Source organism: Anser anser (assembly GCF_964211835.1).
Source record: "Anser anser genome assembly, chromosome: 11".
Lineage (NCBI taxonomy): Eukaryota > Metazoa > Chordata > Aves > Anseriformes > Anatidae > Anser > Anser anser.
In genome coordinates this window covers 17,068,888-17,089,413 of record NC_139732.1, presented here as the reverse complement: position 1 = coordinate 17,089,413, position 20,526 = coordinate 17,068,888, and the positions used below count along the sequence as shown (strand labels likewise).

The 20,526-nt window shown below is 37.3% G+C and overlaps 1 long non-coding RNA gene across 1 annotated transcript in view; it reads left to right on the top strand.

The window, feature by feature from the left end:
- Nucleotides 1-17,674, top strand: part of LOC310905446 — a 33,677-nt gene extending 16,003 nt beyond the window's left edge. The window contains exons 5-10 of the long non-coding RNA XR_014589047.1: nucleotides 1,838-1,922; nucleotides 4,750-7,917; nucleotides 8,315-8,425; nucleotides 12,032-12,214; nucleotides 12,319-12,472; nucleotides 16,701-17,674. This is a non-coding gene — a long non-coding RNA (uncharacterized lncRNA). The remainder of the gene's footprint in view (nucleotides 1-1,837; nucleotides 1,923-4,749; nucleotides 7,918-8,314; nucleotides 8,426-12,031; nucleotides 12,215-12,318; nucleotides 12,473-16,700) is intronic.
- Nucleotides 17,675-20,526: the final 2,852 nt, after the last annotated feature.

Below are 20,526 nucleotides of genomic sequence, written 5' to 3'. Positions count from 1 at the left end.
AATCCTGCAGGTAAAGAGAAAACAGAAGAATACATGTTAAAGGATTAGACATAATATGAATTGTGAAGTCTTATGTAAAACAGATAATCATATTTTTTGAGATGTTTTGCAAAGAAATTTTGCACTTGGCAGGGCATTTAAGTTACCTGTCACTTACACCTTGAAGATCAGCAGAGAAAACCTAATAATGCTTGCACTCTTAAGAATGATTGTCTTTGTAAAGCGGTTATCTTTGCAGCATTATACAAGGCAAAAAAATGTCAGGTTTGTCATCTCCAATAGCTTCTTTATAAAGTGCAAGTGGCTTAATTTCAAAGGACCAAAATGAATAGAATATTTTCTTTCTATTTCTAAATCCTTTTCTGCTATACTCTTAAAAAAAAAAAAAAAAAAAAAAAGCCAACAGCCAAATGCTCTATGCTGCTCCACAGTGAATTTTAGGAAAAAAATAAAAATAAATAAATCACTATAAGAACAAGACCAATGTAAACAGATAATGTCATTATGTCTCATTGTATGGTGACTGATAGTATAGGTTGACTGCCAGTAGTAATGGTTGTGCATAGGATACAGAATTGGAGGCAAAACTAGGCTCAGTTCATTGTTTTCCTTGGATCAGTCTTTTCAATTCCTTAACATAATGCCCCATTTTAAAAGATATTTTTCAGTTTGTCCTTGAAAATTGTTACTAATGGCCTCGTTAAGCTGAGAGAGGATTACTACTTATCTATATTTATTCCAGTTTCTGCTTTAAACATTGCTTTGTGCAAATATACCATGGCATTTAATTCCCTCCATTTATACGTTTGACTTATTACATTTTTTACAAATACTTATTAAGTTATTTCGGTCCTGTATGTTCCCTAGCTATACAATCTTATTTATGATTTCCTTTTTGTTCTCATCCATTATAGATGCTAAAGCAAACCTGCAGGGTTGAGCATGGTCAGTTAGTGTTGTGGTCTAAACTGTCATAGAACAGGACCTGGAAGTATTGGAGGAGTAATCAGCCCAGGAAGAAAAATGTGATGAAACTCTACTTTCTCCTTTGAATCCTCTCTGACCGTATGCTAACCTGAAAGCAAGGTATGGAAGGTATAGGTAAAATAACATGGTGTGGGCTAATTTTGTTTACTGCTGGGTACTACTTCCCAGCAGAGCTGAATAGATATATCTTCTGTCAGTCTACTACTCTGAAAACAAAATCATCAAGTCACTCCCACAGGAAATGGTTATTTTCTCTGTACTGTTAATGCAGTTATTTAGAACAACTAGGAGTCCAGGAACATAAAAGCAAGGGTGAAATATTTTGAAGTATTTAGGCAACAAAACCACATAGATAGTGGATTTCCTATCACAATGATCTTGGCTGTATCACTTTCTTATGTAGTGTAATACAAAAATATTTCTGATTGTGTCTAGAAGAGGTCATAGCACAGTATGGCTGGATCTTTGTAGCAAAGGGGTACCTGCAGTTTCTCAACAGAATCCTAGTAAAAAACAAGGATCTGATTACTACATCTAAGACTGAGGTTTGGCTCACAGAGGTATGATAATCCCAAACCAGTGAAGCTAAGTGGAAAGATGTGTAGAATTGTTTGAGCACTGAAAAGATGCTGAGAAACTAACAACAATAAATAATCTGTTCCACTTCAGTGATGGAAACTGATTTCAGGCATATCTAGAGAGATGAATATGATTAACAGAATTTCAGTTTTGTGTCTATTAGGAATCAAACTTTGGACTGACAGCCACTGTTTGATTGTTTTCAACTATTTTTTACCATTTGATTAATGTCATTTTTTTATCAATTTAAATTTACTCTGCTGAATGGAAGCTTACAAGTCAGAGATTCGCCATCACAGAAGCAAATACCTTGGCTGAAGATAAGATGATCTATTAGAGAAGAGCCATATCCAAAGGTAGCAGAACATCTGTACTGAGTTTTTTTCTAGCCTAATAGGGAATTGAATCTATTTCAGCCTAGGGACAAAATACTGCATCACTTGTGTTTGAAGAAATGACTGCAGAACATTTGCTACCATTGATCATTTACTGCTCCCTTTTCTGGCTTTAACACTGTAATGTCCTCCGTCTTGAACAGTGGGTTGTGTGAACAAAATGCATGTGAGTGAAGTTTTGTCAGTAACTTTTTGCACGGTGCCCTTTCAGAGTGCACTTATCATTACAGATATAGAGAGCAGGAATGGAAAAAGTGCTGCTTAGTACTAGTTCTACAGTGTAATCGGAGTTCAGATGTAAAATGTATTTTCCAAAAGAAAACAAATGCCAACTTCTAGTGGCCAGAAATTCAAGCACTGAAAGTTGAAATTATTAATTGTAATATAGAAAAAATGCCTCATTCAGACCATAGAAAATGAATAGTACCTTTCCCTGCCAGTACTCAGCCAGTTCATCTTTGAATAGGAAGAAAATTATTTTCTTAGAGGCGATCAAATATTTATATTACTTGCATGTGTTTCCCCTATTGATAGTAGATGATCACAGAGGGCAAAGGTGAACAAATGGATTAAAAACAATACTGCACAAGTAATGTTGCATGCACTAATATTACATGCTTCGTTGCATCTTTGGTTATTCATTCTTTACACCAGTCCTCTGGGACAAAATCAATGAGACATTTTATGTTATGCTTCAAAGTCATCATAATTGTTTGTTTGGAAGCAACATTTTTTTCCCTTTTGTCAACCGAGCAATTTGCTGAAGTACTCAATTTTGTAACAACAGTCAGGAATAGAGCCAGAAGCTTTTTAAAAATAATAATTTGAGGAGGGGAAAACCCAAGAGCAACAAAACCCTATGCTGAAGTGCTGGCTTGTTTATAACATGGAATTCTCCTCAGTGGGGAATCATAATGCGAAAAAAAATTCCCAATAGCACTTTCTTCAAACATCAGCGTTAAGCATTATTTATAATATGTGTGTGACAACAAGGTGTCATTGCATAATTAAAGCACCTCAGAAGATGTGTACAGCAAGACATCCCACTGTCAATTAGCTGCTTGAGTGGTCAAGTCTCCACATAAAAGTTCTGAATATTATTTCTTATGAGAAGAGCAGCAATGTGCCTGACCCTTTCTGCCTTCTCAATGGGTTTTGCTTTTTTTTTTTTTTTTCTTTTTTTCTCCCCACGGTATTGCCTGAATTTGTGCTTTTTCTAAATGTCTGAGTTCTTAAGGACTACCATTTAAAAATGACTAACCAGTATGGTATTTGTATCTGTATCAACACCCAGAAGCCTTGACAGAGGTTGCAAAGGCAGTGGTTCCAGACATTGTACAAAACACTTGGTAATGAGCTTCTCTAGTGCTTTTCTTAAGGTGTCAAAATGCTTTATTGTCAGTCCCGGTCCATCTTGTATGTGTGGGAACGGAGGCACGCAGTAGTGAGGTGCTTCCCCATAGTCAGTGAGGAGGCCAATAATATCAGTCAGGGAGGAAATGAGGCTTGAAAATCTGGCAAGGCTTTGTCCATGCTGTCACGTCCAAAATGCTATAGCATGAAGCTAGGAAAAGACACCTCAGGTCTATCTCAGCAGTCCACGACCCTAAACCAAGGCCTCCTCACTAATTAGGAGATTATTCAGAAATGGCTATAACTGAAGCACATTTAAAAAAAAAAAAAAGCGGAAGTATATTGTTAACATCCCTCTGTCAGAGTAAGACCCTCTGGGAATGCTACTTGGCTGCTTGTAAGTGTATTTAACATAAAGCAGAGATGATTGAAAAATGTAGCTTGTAGCTCCCTGGGGCAGTTTGCCATTCACAAGGATATAGGACAGTGAGCGGTACTGGAAGGACATACTGCAGACAGCCTTCTCCATGATGGCCCTGCAGGCAAGAAAAGGCTTGCGTATGCTCTGAATATGATTTGATGATTAGATCCTTTAGCACTTGTCAAAGCCCCTTATTTACAACTCTTACTAAATTATTTTGTATGCTCTAGTATGAAAAAGTTGTTTCTTAAGATTTGATAAGGTGCGTAGAACTGCAATGCATTTTAAGCACTGCATAAATGCATAGACGGTGGAGCTGTAAGGCCAAATTCATTAGTGGCATTCTATTGAGTTCAGTGGGCTTATCCCATGGATGAAATTTGCATGTATTCTGTAAAATAGGTAAGTATTTGACTAAAATTAGCCAAATCCTCCAGAGCCTAATGGAGCGCTTATAGGCTCTGGCAACTTAACCCAATGTTTAATTTGCACTAATCTAGCCAAGACTGCAGAAGCATGAAATATACTCTACAGGGAGAGCACTGCTCTTTGAAGTTAGTGGCTTAATTCCCATTGTCTCTGATGGGAGCAGGACTGGGTTTTATGTGGCATTTACTCCTGTTATTGTAGACAGAAATCTTTCTACATATGAATTAATTTGGCCTGTATTTGGGGAAATTCCAATCTTTGGAATTTGCTAAAATCTTGTTAACTTTCAGGAGAGCCTGCACAGCTATGCTTACAAGTTCTACATATTTTCCATGTAGATATCATGGACTGAAAAATTGTGTGTGTGGTGTGTGTGTGTGTGCACGCATGTAGACAGCTAACAAGCTAGCTAGATAATAGCAGTGGAAAGAAAAATGAAGAAAAGAAAATAGTTTTTTTGTATAGCAATGTGAAGTCAGTTGACACATAATCCAATTTTTTTTTTTATTTTTTTTTTGGGGGTGGAGATTCTGTAAGTACCATGAATTCAAAATGGATTATTTGATTGTGTTCACCTTCTTTCAGATGCTCACAGCTTTGAGGTCAGCTTATCCTCTGCACTGTGATGGTCTCGGGTAAGGATGCGGTGATGTTGCTGGCTGCAGCTGTCCCAGCTGGGCAAGGGTCTGCAGCCAGCAGCAGGCAGCTGGGAGGTGGTTATGGAGCACTCCGGTGTGCAATTCCTCAGCCAGATAAGTGACTGTTTCAGTTTATCCTTTTGACAAGAGCAGAGGTTTTCTATTTTAGACAGTCACAAAAGGTGAGCACATAGTGTTTAGGGGAAAGGCAGCTCAAGCAGTGATCTGGGCACCGAGAAATAGGGAAAAGGAAGAAAAAGGTCTTTGAAATGATCCCACTTAACCGTCAAATAACTATTACCATGGCACAAACCCAAATTGATATGCTACCTCCACAACACTTTGATTCACTCCTGCAGCCAGGTGCTGAGAGTGCCTGTAATAATACAGGGTGTTACAACAGAGAAGCACATAGGGGGGCAGACAGGGAAGACAGTAGTCAGAAAGCAAGCTGTCTGCTGTGCAGGCAGGGCAGATACTTCAAACAGTAAGGAAATCTTTTTCAAGGAAGTTCTTGTCAGGAGCTACACAAGAGTTCCCTGTGATGTTAATGCCCACTGTTACTACTCTCTCCCACTAAAAAGAATTTTTGTCCTGGTGAGGCGACTTTGCCCATGATGGGGTGACAAGCTATCTCCGATCCTTTTTGTTTTATTCCGGTTACTTGCAGATTTCCTGCTTCTCTAACCCATGGTGACTGCTTCTTTGACTTGAAAGTTCACAGTGGCAGAGCCATTAGCCTCGCTTTACAAGTGCAGAGAGGTGCAGGAAGAGTTTATTTTAGTCCTAAGAAGCAACATAAATTCACACACTTTGATTCTTCCCCTTAAAATCTATCTGAAAGCTCAAACATCCAGCGGGGCTGTATATAAAGAAGAAGGACTGCTGTTTCCTTTTCTGCATCTTGGTTTCAGTGCTTTCTGTCAGCGGATACCAACAGCAATCTACTACTGGAGGAATCACTGCAGCTTTTAGATGCAATTTCCCAAGCCTGTTACCTCTAGGCTATATTATAATATGCCAGTATCATCTGTCACTCCAGCAGTTTCTAGTATTTACCTTAACAGCTCTCAAGTCACACCTGCCTTTCTTATACCTGAGGTGCAGCTCAAGGCAGGTGAAGCAAAATCAACAGAAAAATCCTAAAGCTCCTCTCTTTCCTCCCTCTCACTGCTAACCTAGCATGAGAAGAGTTGATGTGGAAATGGATGAGGCAAAGTCTCACTCAAGAAAATACTGTGGGCAAGTGATAGGGGAGATGTGACTGTGGGAATGCTAATGTATCAGCCCCACTCTCTCACTGGTACAACCCTCATTGCACTGAGAAAATTGGTTTGTATTTGATTCTGCTGATGTAGCAAACCAAAACAGCAAGTCAATTTATGATAGAGGATGGAAAAAAGAAGTGACCCGGTTTACTAATCCCAGAAGAGACAGGACTATATTAACTAAACCTGCAACCTCCATGAATGAATCAATTTAGTTCTTACACCCTTATCTTGATTTTTTTTTTTTTTATTTGGACTCTTACAGTCTGGGTTTGCGCATACCGTAAACTTCCATGGTATTCAGATACTCTGTAGGACTTCTGCATGAAAATTAGAAAGGATTCCAGACAGGATTCCATTCTGCTCCTTTAAATCTTCACAGATGATCCAGATTTCAGACAAAATTTATGGCAAGTAGTCAGTGTAGCTGATCTTTTTTACGGTTGCATATTCTGAGGCACTTATTGTATCTCAAAGCATTTTAAGAGATGGAGGCATTTATCAGAGTACCTTTGAGATGATTAGAGCTACAGGAGAAGCCCTTTAATTGGGAGATTGCATAAGATGATATTGCATCCTAAATGCACAAGAACAAAAAGAACAGAAATAAAGGAAATAACCTGCAAAATGAAAATGTCATGAATAAGAAAGGATCATAATTAGATTATAGCTGTATTTCATCTTAACCTTACCAACATTTAATCTTGATATCACAATTTTTACACTAAAATGTTTAGTCTTGGGATTTCTCTGGCACCTTCTCATACACATTTTCTATGTTAAATTGTATATAAATCAGGTCAGCTTGGGGTTTCTGGGGTCTGCTTTGAAGAATTGGGATTGCTATAACTGGGATTGCTCAGGTTAACCCTGTGGAAAACACTAGAGTTAACTAGTCCTTATCCCGTCCTCTTTCCTTCTGAAGCAAGTTACTGTTGAAAACTTGAACTAAACTTCAGGAACAAAACACAACTTAAGCCAGCCTGAGTCCTACCTAACTTCAACAGCAGCAAAACACTACTGTGTACTTCTCTGCTTGGCAGCAGTCAAATGCCTCCTTAGCAAGGCCCAGTGACTTAAAACATTTATCTCTACACACATGTGGCCTCCAATTAAAAATGTTCCAAAATAGATTCCAAAGAATATATTCAAAAACCTCCCCAAACTGTACTTGTAAAGGGGCCTAGCAAAAACCGTGTCTACCAACTGCAGAAAACACACTTTCACCTTCATCGTTCTAATTAACACCTGCAGAATCCCCAAAAATCTCACCTTTTTCAGTATTATGATTCCTACTGTGTGACCGTAGCAAGGTGCTTACCTGTACAATTATTCTGCACTAAATGACCGGTTCTGCTGGGAACTTCTTCAGTATAAAATGGCCCTAGCTATTCCCTGGATGCTGTTATAAACCAGAGTCCTGAAGAGGCTAACTGTACTTGGGTGACTGACTTTGGACATCAGTGGCAAAATGCTGGGAATCTGAGGAAAAACTGAAGACTTCAGTTTAAAATACAAATGCCAGTCTCTGATTTTTGCAGTGCAATACTTATTGTGACAAATAGGTTCAGCCATGCAGATTATTTCTAGGCACTTGCAAATTTTCCTCACCTAAAATCATTTAGTGCTGCAGAAGGAATAGACACTTCTGTACACTTTTTATTGTTTTAAAATTTTACCATTAGGGAGCTATCATTTTTACTCCAGGACAGTGTTATGTCTTATTTTGTGTTGGGGAGAAATTCCACCCAAGGAAAAGTAATCTGGGATCTGGCGCCAACAAGGATGACTCAGAGACGCTATGAAGGAAAATAAATAAATAAAATGCTGCAAGGCCTGCAGCTAAGGTAAGCTGATTCATTGCCATGAAGCCATATTGCCTCCAAAGTATACTGATTAGGTGGACAGGCCATGCATGTACCAGGGAAATGTATTGTTCCATTAATTAAAAAACAAACAAACCCCACTCAAAATAAAATAAGAAACATTCCTCCTATATTTTATATTGCCCCTAAAGAACATGTACGCATATAAACCCCTGGTTTAGCCTTGGTGACTACATGGTCACTTGAAGGAGCTGATTTCTAATACTGTGAGAACAGACTGAGACAGTAAAACTCATTAGTGATTCATTTTTAAAATATTTATTGCTTTCATATACAAAAATTCAATGTTGTATATACATTTATTGTACTGACTGTACCAAATATGCTAATTCTGACTTTCTTTTTCTTCAAAAAACAGGTATTCCTGAAATACCCATGCACTCCTTTATCCATCATGTAAGAGCAGGAAAGGTCTATTCTTAACAGAAGTGGAATTTTACACCTGCCCAACTTAACATCAGTTCAAATGGTAAATATCTCACAAAAGCTTATGATATATAAGACCAAACAAAGTACCAAATCCCTGCTGTTTAGGCTGTCTCAGTAATGTGGCCTAAGACTGTTGGGAAGTTTCCCAGCAGGCCCATCAATTTGCAACTAATACAAGTTTGATGAATGCCTTTTAGCCCTAATTTGCTTTTATTATCATCATCATCCTTGACAGGTACTGAGTGGTGTAACAGAGAGAATGAATTTCCAAATTCCTAGCTTCTGTGTCATCTCCATGGCATAGCTCTAGGTCTCACTCATACAAATGTACCTGCAAAGCACATTTTAAACAAGTACATGGGAGTTTTTGTTTGTTTGTTTGTTTGTTTGTTTCTGGATTTTTTTTAAAATTAATTCAAATCAAATTGAAAATAGTAATTTATGCAATACTTAACCAGAGAGCAGATTACATCATTCACAAAAATTAACATCTAATGAATATGAACATCATGTCTGTTCACAGTCAGAGTGAACAGTCATATTCAGAAATGCATGCAGCAGAAGTCTTAGATCTGAAATATAGTCTAGCTTCTGTAGCTCTTAAAATGATGCCACAAAAACATACTAGAATGTGTGATTTTGTTGCGGCAGCTTACCTTAACAGGATACCATTGTCTGAGAATGTTAGTGGTTGTCACCAGTATTGTCCCTGCTTTTGTGTCACTGAGAGCAACGAGAAACAGAAAGTTACAGAGATGCAGGCGAAGACTGAAATCACTCCTTTGTCAATCTTGCCTACATTATTGTGTTTTGACCCGGAAAATAGTTTCACATCAATTAGCCCTTTTCAAGATTTGGAAAACACTCTCCATCCATGTTGTTTTCCTGTCATACTTCGAAGGGTCACAGTAATTTGCTTTTAGTGAGTTTTTAGGCAGAGGAAAAAAAAAACATTTTCTGTTAAATTACAGGGTTTTGCAATCAGTGAATGTTCAAAAACTTTGGAAAGGAAAAGGATGCTTTGACTTATTGAAACTTTTGTGGGAATTATATCCATTATCTGGGTATATATGTGGAAGTGGCACTTGGTTATTTAATGTCTTTCTGTAAAAGTAAGTGAGATACTGGATACTTGCTTCCTCTAAGTCTAGATTTATTTAGTTCACATTTATCCTACTGAAGCTATTAAAAGAGTATGTTTAGGAGTTTGTTGTTGTTGTTGTTGTTTTTTAATTATTATTTCTTGAATTCTACAGGAAAATAATTACATATTGTAAACATCATGCAGAACATTGAGATTCAATGTGAAACTTTCCTACAGCTTTTAATTAAATTCTTTTTTTTTTTTTTTTTTAAATCTGGAATTTTACACTGAACTATTCCAGTTTGTTGCTTAAAGGCATAAGATATTTTAAAAATATATCATGAATGCTCAGAGGTGTATTGTTTAGGACCCTGTTGGAGGTCTTAAATTCAAATAAAGCTTTTCTGAATTTTCTATTTGCATAGAATTCTCACAAGGCAGATATTGGAGGTGGAATAAAACAAGTTCAGTACTCTTGAAACTGAACAAGACAGGACCTGTGAGCTAGTCAGTATATATTATAGCAAATGGTAGGAAAGTTAGGAGGAACACATGACATATCTTAAATTATGTATCAAATATACATGTTCTGTAAAGAAAATACTTTCTTGAGAGAATGATTAAATGACACTATTCAGCCTTTTTCCTGCCACCTTTTTCTTTAGCTCTGCCCTTTAAAAAAAACTCTTAATAAAGCTTTTCCCTAATTAATTATAGTAATGCATCTGCAAACCAAAATGTTCTGATTAGTGAACTTTTTCACAAAACTTCTGGGAAATCTCAGTATCCTCCACCAGATATCCTTCCTAATGCCCAGTACTTTGCAGATTTAATATTAAGTGATCAAATAGCAGCCCAAAGCCATTCAAGGTAATTGAATCCCATGATTTGGGACCAGGTGTACAAAGATGTTCAAACTAATTATTTAATAATGAAAACAATAACCAGTGTAGTTAAATCTCTTGCTGATTTTCTAATGTTTATTAATTTAGGCACCTGTGTCTTCTGCACCACTTTCTTTCAAAATGCTTACAAGGATATGAACAGCATATAAATTTACAATGAATGTGATTACCTTGATACACACTCTAGGTGCTTAAGTGATTAGAAGAGCATTAGTATTTTAATTGTTATATAGATTCCATTCTTGTGAGTCTGCTTATGACATAGCTGTTTAAGATCCTAGGTAGACATCAAGGTGTGGAATTTTCATTAAAAACTCACTCTACCATTTTCCACTACCTCTTTACATGGCCTTGTTTAGGAAGTATCACAGAATTTTTCCTTTAAAATTCAGGCAAATACAACATTCATACTTAAGATAAATTAAAAACATCAACACCAGCACCTTACCAGCAGAAAAATCATTTGCCCTTTCACTCGTGTAATTTTACTTCATTCTGTTGCGTTTATGCAAACAGCATTGAAGAACCATCTGAGAGAAGGGAGGTTTATAATTAATATGATAAATCAGCAAGATAATTTATTCCAAATCAGTTTGTATCTTGTTTTGCAAAGGCTGTATGGTAGTGCAGATGTTAAACCTTGCACATTTCTTTTCCCTGCCCTTGCTTCACTTAGCTATCTATAGTGTTCTAATTACCTTCTATACCTTCAAGGCAATTCACATTATATTATTTTATTTTGCTAATGCACCTGCTTAAAGAAAGAAAACTGGAAGTGGTAGACTTGGAACAGTGTAGAATGACAGCAAGATTAAAATTCTTGGTGTCTTCTCTCTCTCTTTTTTTTTTTTTTCACTGTGTTCACCGTGACTAAATAATAACTACTAGAAAGAAAAATTTTACGAGAGGGAGTTATCCGTTACTTTTTATTTGGTCCCAATACTGCTAATTAACAGCAGATATGAGGTCTTGTAAAGGTGTTAAAAATCTAACAAAATCTGGTTTGGGCTTCTATTCTTATTCTAGAAGCAGAATTCTTATACTACTATGGAATGGTCTGCTTTAGCCTTAAAGTCATAAGGAAGTATGAATTTAGCAGAATAACAACACGATTTATCAGCATGAACAAAATAAATCGACAGTATTAACTGTATCATTCCAGCAGTCTACACAGCAGTCCTAATGCCTTAACAGAATGTGTGAAAGTAAATGAAATGGCAGCATGATTACACTGATTACAGTGGTTGCAAATATGTTAGGCTACATTCATGCTTCAGTGCGGCTGTAATTATACTTCAAAGAAATGCTGTGCACAGGCTGCTTCATTCTTATGGCATCCCTGCTGTTTGTTTCCTCTAATTTTGTTCTTAGCATCATAGGTCCCAGTCCTGTGACACTTACTCATAGGTGTAACTGTCTTTGTTTCACTGGTGGAAAAAAACACATTTTGTTCATATCAGTAGTACTGGCTGTAAACTCTTCCAGCTCGTGTATGCTGCTACAGAAGTGCCATCAAATGATAGGTTTTGGTATGATTTAATACCATTTCTAATCTCCTATAGAGTAACCCTACTGAGCTTTCATTAAACTGGTTGGTAAAGAGTGTGGGGAATATGGCTGCTCGATATCAAACAGTTCTCCTCCATCTTGCCCTTAGGTATTAGTACTGAACGGAAGAAATCCAAACCTTTGTGATTTGACTTTGATTAGTGCTGCCTCACGCTGCAAGCAGTACTTCAGGAAGAAAGCTGAATTTATTGCTGTTGTTTCTCACTTCCCATCGGCAACGCATGGCAGCACCTAGCCTAAAGCTGACCATTATATTTCATTTAAGAAAAAGGTATAGAAAAGAAAAATACATTTTGATGTGTCTGCATTTTGTCTACACTTCAAAGGCACTGGTATTTTATGGCCACTTTTTTTTTCTCCCCCCCCCCCCCTCAGATAATGATGTGATCCCATCAAGACAGAGTAAGGAAGCAGAGCGTGGTAGTGGCTGGGGAACAGGAGGTGACCATCAAGTCCTCTGACTTCTCCTCAGTGCCCCTTGCTTTCCTGCAAATAACTGCTGCTTCCCTGCAGATAACTGCTGGCAATGGTAAGGTAGTGTTCCCTTCACTGCCTGGACTTTTTTTTTTTTTTTTTTTTGCTGTGTTTTCTCACTGTGATTTGCAGAAATTTCTGTGTATCCCACAGCTGAGCACATCTGAATGCTCCTGGTGTGGACCTCAAGCAAGTTTAGCTCAGACACAGTCTCAAAGTGTACTGTACAGCAAACAACAAAATGAATCAAAACCAAAGAACCCACTTATAACAAAAAATGTATTTATTTGTTCCTTACCAAGCAAAATCACATCTTAAGCTCTGCTCTCTTTGGGACTGAAGTGCTGCTAGAAAAGAACTAAGTACTATTGTTCTGGTAGAGAAAAGGAGGTTGGGAATGCTGAAACCACAGAAGGGATGAAGAATCAAAGCAAGAAACACCCAGGATATTGTTGTGACCTTGTATCTCTGGGGAGATGCAGGAATCTGAAACAGTAGTTGAGAAACAAGCTGTCTGTTTGAGGGGAAGATGGGGCAACCGCTACACTGGACGCACTTTGCTCTCTTATCCATACCCAGTTGCAGTAACTTCAGTGGGATTTTACCACGTACTCACAGTGACTTTGGCCCATTTGCATGCCTGGATGTGTGCACACGTGTTTCACAGAACTGCAGCTCAGACAACCAGGATTTTCAATGTCCTCAGGCAGCAGTCAAACCAGGCGAGCCAAAAACAAGTCTGCAGCTTCCTCAGTCAGGAAGAGGGGAGCTAAGTATGTCTTAACTGAAAGTCACTCTTTGCTTGTCACACACAGTGATATATGAAGGCAATCGCTTCAGTGTGCGTTTAATTACAGTATTGTAATTAGCAGGTTGCAAGAGCAGATGCAGAGGGTCTTTTCATAGAGCAGACTCTGATAGGTCATGAAAACACCTCAAAAAGAAAAGGGCAGAGCAATGTCACATTGTAATGCAGCTCTTTGTGCCTGGAAAAGAGGGTTAATTAGCTGATTGCTCCACTCTTCATCTTCATTTCTTATGGTGGAGGGAACATGATAGGAAAGGGACTAATTTATCTTCATGAGTTTTTAGAATTAGCAAATAGCACCCACTCTTTGTTCAGCCTGGCACTGTTGCTGGGCCTGATGCTGGGGCAGGGCCCAGTGAAAAGGGAACAAAAACTCCTCAAAGATCTTCGTGCACCCTGAGGAAAAAGAGAGAGAGATGCAATATTTGAGCGGAGGTCACCATGGCAACTAGAACAGTCCTTCCTATCATTTCTCATCGCGAGAGAGCAATGATGATTCTGGGTTAATGCTGCATGCGGGGACTTGTAAGTCACCTGTACTTCCTCAGCACCTATTAACCAAGTTCATTTTTCAAAGTATCACTTAGTGCTTTGTGGCAGCAAATGGCAGCAAGGTTACCCAGATCAGCTCCTTTTCAGCTGTGGGTAACTCTGCGAAGGTTTTGAGGGTCAGTCAAGTTCAGAGCTGTTTGACAGGGAAATTGTGTCACTGCCTAATGACAAGCAAGGTGAGGATTTTACACTAGATTAGATGTGGTTTGAAGTCCTTTAAGAAACCTACGATCTTGGTAGCTGTGGGAAAGGGAGTACAACAATGCTCATGTTGCAAAGCATGTCAAACAAATTTAATAGTTCAGGCACTTTTTTTTTTTTTTCTTTTTTCTTCCGATAAACAAAGAGATCTAAAATAATCTTTTTCCTCTTGGGAACTTCACACCTTGTTATGTTCCTTAACTTATATTATTATTCAAGTTAAGTACTAGGTCCTAGAGTTTGTATTTATTGAAGTTATCTATTTGAGGGATTAAAGTGCACAGTCTTTTTAATTGTGCTTGCAGAAGTCAGTACAAATTGCACATTTAATTATTGTGTACTTAAAATCTGATAATCATAGAAAATCAAATACACAGCTTGGTTGATTCAGAAAATATTTTTAATAGGGCACTATTAAATTATAGAGTTAAACATTATTAGATATATTTATTCATGAGAGATAATTTGATATGTAACAAAATAAGCCAATACATGGTGTAACCTCTTGCAGTCTAATTTTCATGGATGAGCTCTTGCATATTTAATATCCTTTGAGGATATATTTTAACCTAGACTAATTACTGCTTTCCTCTTATTTCTGTTCAGTTTGACATAGACATTTGGCTAAAATAATGTAATATTGTTATTACTGAGCAAATTAAGTAAATCTAGCTTATTTAATTTAGAGTCATTGTGTACACTGTAAATGGCCTGATGTACGTTATGACAACAAGCATTGTACACTAAAATAGCTACGGATAGAAGAAAACTAGTATGTTAAAAATAATCTCTGTAAAACAATCTTACTCACATTGTGTGACGAACACCATCAGGAATATTTTCTAATCTTTGAAACTGTTTTATAATATCTGTTTCTCATATCATCCTGGTACATTTATAAAGAGGAACAAAGTAAGAATTTAATGGTGATATAAGTTATTATTATATTATTAAGACAATTAAGCTTAAAAGACTATCAGGATACCTAGGGAGCTTGTCAGAAACTTTCAAGAGAGAATACCTTAGCACAGAGATTTTGTACTTTAAAATAGGTTAATTAATTTAGAGCCTGTGTCATGGCTTTGATATATACATTCTGTGTCTGAGAAAATTTTTAATGAGACATGTCTTAATTTTGCTCTCAATGATGTCTTTGTAAAATGCACTGGCAGGTCAGCTTACATGTTTATACATTTTGGTATAATGCCAGTAGTGTCAGTTGGTTTAAACAGATCAGCTTTGCTTTGCTTTGCTTGGTTCATCAGTCAAATGTCTTGCAACACTTTGCTTTGTTTGGTTCATCAATTTTTTAACATACTAAAGTTTTAATAGGTCGTCTTCACATGAAAATAATTTACAAAATAATAAATATGAAAAATAGTTAAAGAGAAAGCTTACATTCATGTAACTTTAATTTGAATTTGATGTTATGGTTATGATAAATACTATAAACTGAAAGTTTTCTAGAATTCAGAGCCATATAGTAATCTGAAAGATAAAATATATTTTAATCACGTCATAATCCTTTATTAAAATTTTTCAGGTTTCTTTTCTCTTCAGAATTCCTATTGCATTCATATTAAAATTCTTACATGTGTTAGATATGATATAAAGGTTACTATATAAAGGTTTGAATCTTGGTCAGTCTTCTATGAATGCTTGTGATATTCAAGGTCCTATAACAAGACACAGACTGAACACTGTACTCTATCAAAATAAGACATGGAGACAGTTTTTGCAAAACCATCAAGTAGTGCTGGAAATGTTTTATGGGCTCATTCAGACTGAAGTGCAATAAGGTCCATGGATTAAGACAGGAAAAGTGTTTGCTAAGACTGCCATCAGTTGTCCTTGCAAAAATTATGGTAGAGCCAGAAAAGGGGGGAAAAAAACACAAAAAATGAAATGCATTTGAATGTAGCCCATCACCTATTTATTATTAATTTCCTGTCTGTTAATACAAGATTGGAAACTCAAGTTGTTGAATTTCACAGGGTGTATTATCATTAAAGAGCAATTATATATTTTACATATATATATGTTTACTTTATCTGCTCCTAGTTATTTTATTTTGGCCTTCTGACACCTGTTCATGATATCCAGGTTTAATATATGGTGTTCGCACCCAGTTCATAAGAAGATATTTTGAATGATTTAGCCTGTTAATGAACAGCTGCCAGTCTTTTCTCAAGCCATAAACATTTATCCTGTTCAAACTGATATTTTTGTTTGTGTCAGAAACCTTATAATGAGCTGAGATTACCTGAACTTTTGATTTAATAAAAGCGACTCAGCCATTCCTGACCAAAATAAATAAATAAATAAAATTCCTCGCATGTGTAAGCAGTAACTAGTTATAAATAAAAGTTTTCAAGATAAAACTAGATTAGGAATACATTAAAAAAAACTTTCATTGCTCTCCAGATTGCATAGAAATTTCTTCTAGTAATTAATTTAGATGACTTCATCATCATGCTGCCCTCATGGGGCTCGATAGGAAAATCACCCCCCATCCTGGTGCATTGAGTCTGGTGGATTGCTGGTGCTCTCAGGTTGCTATGATTTGACCATAACAGTAAAAAAGAAACAAACAAACAAGAAGTGAAATGAATCAGCTTCCCAGAGGGAAGCCTCTGTGCTGGGGGCTGAGGCCAGTGATGCACTGATAGAAATGTCACTGCCACAGGTGAGAGTAACCAAACTAACTATGCTATTTTCACAGATTCAGTCACTAACTTCAGCACTAGTGGAAATCTACCTGACGTGTTAGATGTGAATTATTTATTCAGTTAAATATCCCATAATCTTCTGGCTGAAAAAGAGGCTGACTTGTCCTGATCTGACATGATTCATCTGCAGAGGTCATCTGTGTTCTGAGTGCCAGAAAACCTGCTGAGTGCTCGTGTGAACTCAGCCAGCTCAGAGTTATGAACTAATACTGATACCAAATATACTTTTAAATCTATCAGCTAACAAGAAAGTAAAATTGCTTGTAATTTAAAAGGATGGCACTCCCTTTGCAATTGTTTGCTCAACTATTTTTTGACTGGTCCGCTCGATGGATGAACGCGCAAGGAGATGGAAAACTTCATCTTTCAACACGAAAGAATACCAATGCACTGTGAAGAACTGTTTCTAGCTCACTTCACCGTGTTACTTCACATTGCTGCTAATTTCCTAAAACTGGCTACCAGGTCAGCTTCTACTTTGTTTGATGATGCATGCTATGGTGTCTGGGAATGCTCAGCGACGTGTTATGGGCATTGAAGGATTTAAGAAACCAAAGTCCCTCTTCTGCAAGGAAATTAAATCACATTGTAATAACATGTAAAAGTTTTGGAAACTTTATATTGCTCTGTTTCTATTACCTCTATGCCTGGTTCAAAGTGCGCACATTATTCCTTCCCAAAGTAGCTAAGCTGGTAAAATATGCGTTATTCCACATGGATCTTTTAGGAACGGCAATCAGCCATTAATTACAGAGAGCCAAAGCATATTATACTTCATTTCACTGATACCTTGCATGAAGCAACATCAAAATTCAGAAATATTTGGTAACCTTTTCTTATGGGTATTTGGCACCTGGTTTTATGAATTAGTGTACTTAGCAAGTCATTTTTCCTCATATCTACTAAAAATAACAACATGAATTCTAAGAGGTTGTCAACGTATTACGTCCCGAGGGAGAATTTTGCTCTTCTCTCATTTATCTAGGCGTGTGTAGAGGCTTTTGACCCATTTAGCATAGATAAATGACCCATGATGTGAAATTTCCCAACAGTTTAATAATGCATTTAACTCAAAGTGACACTTGCTTGCAGCTGCCTTAAAGCAGTTTCCAGGCTATATATGTCTCTTTGAAATGATGTATGACAAGTAGGAAAGCTTCCTTGATAGAATCCCAAATCCCATGGGTGAGTAACAAGAAAATCCTTTTTAGATTGCCAGCAGCAAATTTATACTTTGCAAGTCTTTATTTAATTTTATCTGTTTTTCAATATCATTTACAGTTATGACCATTAGTCTAAAGCTCACAGTAACTTCTATACAAATTATTTTTTCCCCACAGTAATACACTGTAAATACTTTTATTGATCCCATTTTTTTTCACAAAATACCAGAAGTAAACCCCTTGTCTTACTACTGAAAATGTTTTTGTAACCCTTGTTCTAACTTAGCTGTGTCAAAATTCTATTACTTCTGAAACCAATGTAGTGAAACAGAAAGCTGCGTTCTGTACCAGCTTAAAATTAAGAAACTTTCTAAACAAAACTCCCTTAAATACTTGAAGACAGAAGTGTGAATGATAGTTATTAATTTTTACTTGCATAGTTTTAAAGCAGTCATTATTGAGTGTGGGGAAAGATCTTTATTAAATCTACTTCTTGTGTAGTGAACAATTTCCCATAATACGTTTCATAATATTAGCAAGATTTTAAAAAGTGAGAAAGAATAGACTTGAGAATTCAACCAATTTGAAGAAGACAATCAAATTTATTATTTAATAACATTTATTTCTAGTAATGAAATAGAAGACAAACAATCAATCAAAATCAGATCCTGTATTGTCCTGAGTCATTTAGTGCAGATAAATGATGTAGTGTCCCAAAAGTCTACAAACAGAAAATCAAGTATCTGTCAAAACCAAAAGACCCCCCCCCCCCCCCCAAATAAATAAATAAATAAATAAAAGACACAAAAACACAACAGGAAAAGACTTAAGTCCACAAGGAAAGGTTAATGTGGGTGGAGGGAGAAGAGGGGGGAAAAAAACACCTGAGACAGCCACAAACCAGATGATTAGAACAGAAACACAGAGTTCACAGAATGTTTGTTACCTAGGACTCTGATCATTTTTCTGCTCTGTTGCTTCCTTTTTCCTCCCAGCTTTTATCTGTCTCGTGTTTCTCATCCATGGTGACATTCACCTCGCTTAGTTCCCATTGCAGGATCCCCAGGCTCATCAAGGCACAGGCCGTTTAGTGATACTTTTTGTTAGGTGTTTGTACAGCGTGCAGAAAAACTTGGCCCTGACCCATAATTTGTAATACACATACAAAATAACGGGGTTTAAAAGTTTTCTCCAGCAACCCTAACTGAGCCTGGCAAACAATAGTTGAACAGGTATCAGAGAAGAGCTAGTTCCTGTGTTCAGCACAAATGCTATTCTACTTGCTGCTTTCCTATTCATTGCAGTTTAAGCCTGTCTCCTCTGCTCCATTTTGATGTAAAGTCAAAGAAGTAAGCTTAAATCACAGAGAGTATTTTTGATTTAGAGCTAAACATGGCTCATATTTGATTTCTGCTGGCTACCATGCTGAGAAGCACGTGAAGCAGCCTACCTGAAGTTTATTCAGAGAGGACGGTGCACTCAGAAGTATGTGAGCATGGCTGCGTTAGGCTTCTCACACCACCTGTAAAATAATTGGGTACAAATTGCCTGAACTAACTTTACACATCAAACCAAAGTTAGACATCTGTGCCCTTCAGTCTGGGGAAGAGTGCTCCAGAGAGGACTTCACCCACCCCACTGTTGGCCATCTGTCTCCCCAGTGTGCCGAACCACATTTTGGAGGATCCTGTCTTTTGATACTGACTACAAAGGAATCCTTCTGCTCGACCTGTAACAGATAGCCAAAGTGACTAACACGGCCTAGCAAGGCAGGAAATTCCTACCTCGTTAGAAGCCTCATCCCGCTGCCAATGCGGCTTATTTTATTCAGTGATAGAACAACGATAGAAGCCGTATTGCCAAAAAAAAATAAATTGGATTTGCTGACACCAAATATGTGTTGACTGGAAGGGCTGGCTTGCAGAGACGAGCTCTCTCTAGCCTAGACAAAGTCAGCATCACCATTAACAGCACTACTTGCCAGCTCCCCGTGCTTGGCCACTGGAAGTGGGCTGCATCATGCCTCACCTTTGATACAGAGTGATTCTTCATAGCTGGGGACAAGCACAGCTTTTACAGTGTGAGCTTGGATAAGCCTGCAAAAAGGGTGAAGCTGCCGACTACCCTGTAAGAAGATGAGCACAAGAAACAGCAGAAGTGAGGCAGGGAGCCTATATCAAAGTTAATGAAGAAGGCACAGGGTCTAAGGAAAGGAGGAAATTCTTCTAGGAGTTTGGGTTTGTATGAACTTAGAGAGATCAATTTGCTGCTGAACCATGTGAACTGAGTGACAGAGTTCATTTTGAGAAAGACACACAAACCAAAGCTTGCACAGCTAGTGCCTCAGATCAGAGTGACCTGATGAGCTGCACTCTGCAAGAGCGGAGCTCTGAGGCTGCCACGCACTCAGAGCTCCAGTGGCAGAAAGCAATCTCATCTCGTAACACAGCTGCTTTTCAGAACATTTGTTTAGAAAATTCATTCTTAAATGAATTAATTAGAAATAACTTATTTACTAGTAAAAGAGACAGATGCCAATTCATCTTTTTTGAAATAAAGGAAATAAGTGATATTTACACATTAGCTTCCTTTTCATAACCCAGATACTGGATTTATAAATATGAATGCATTTGAAAGACATTTGTACCACATTTCT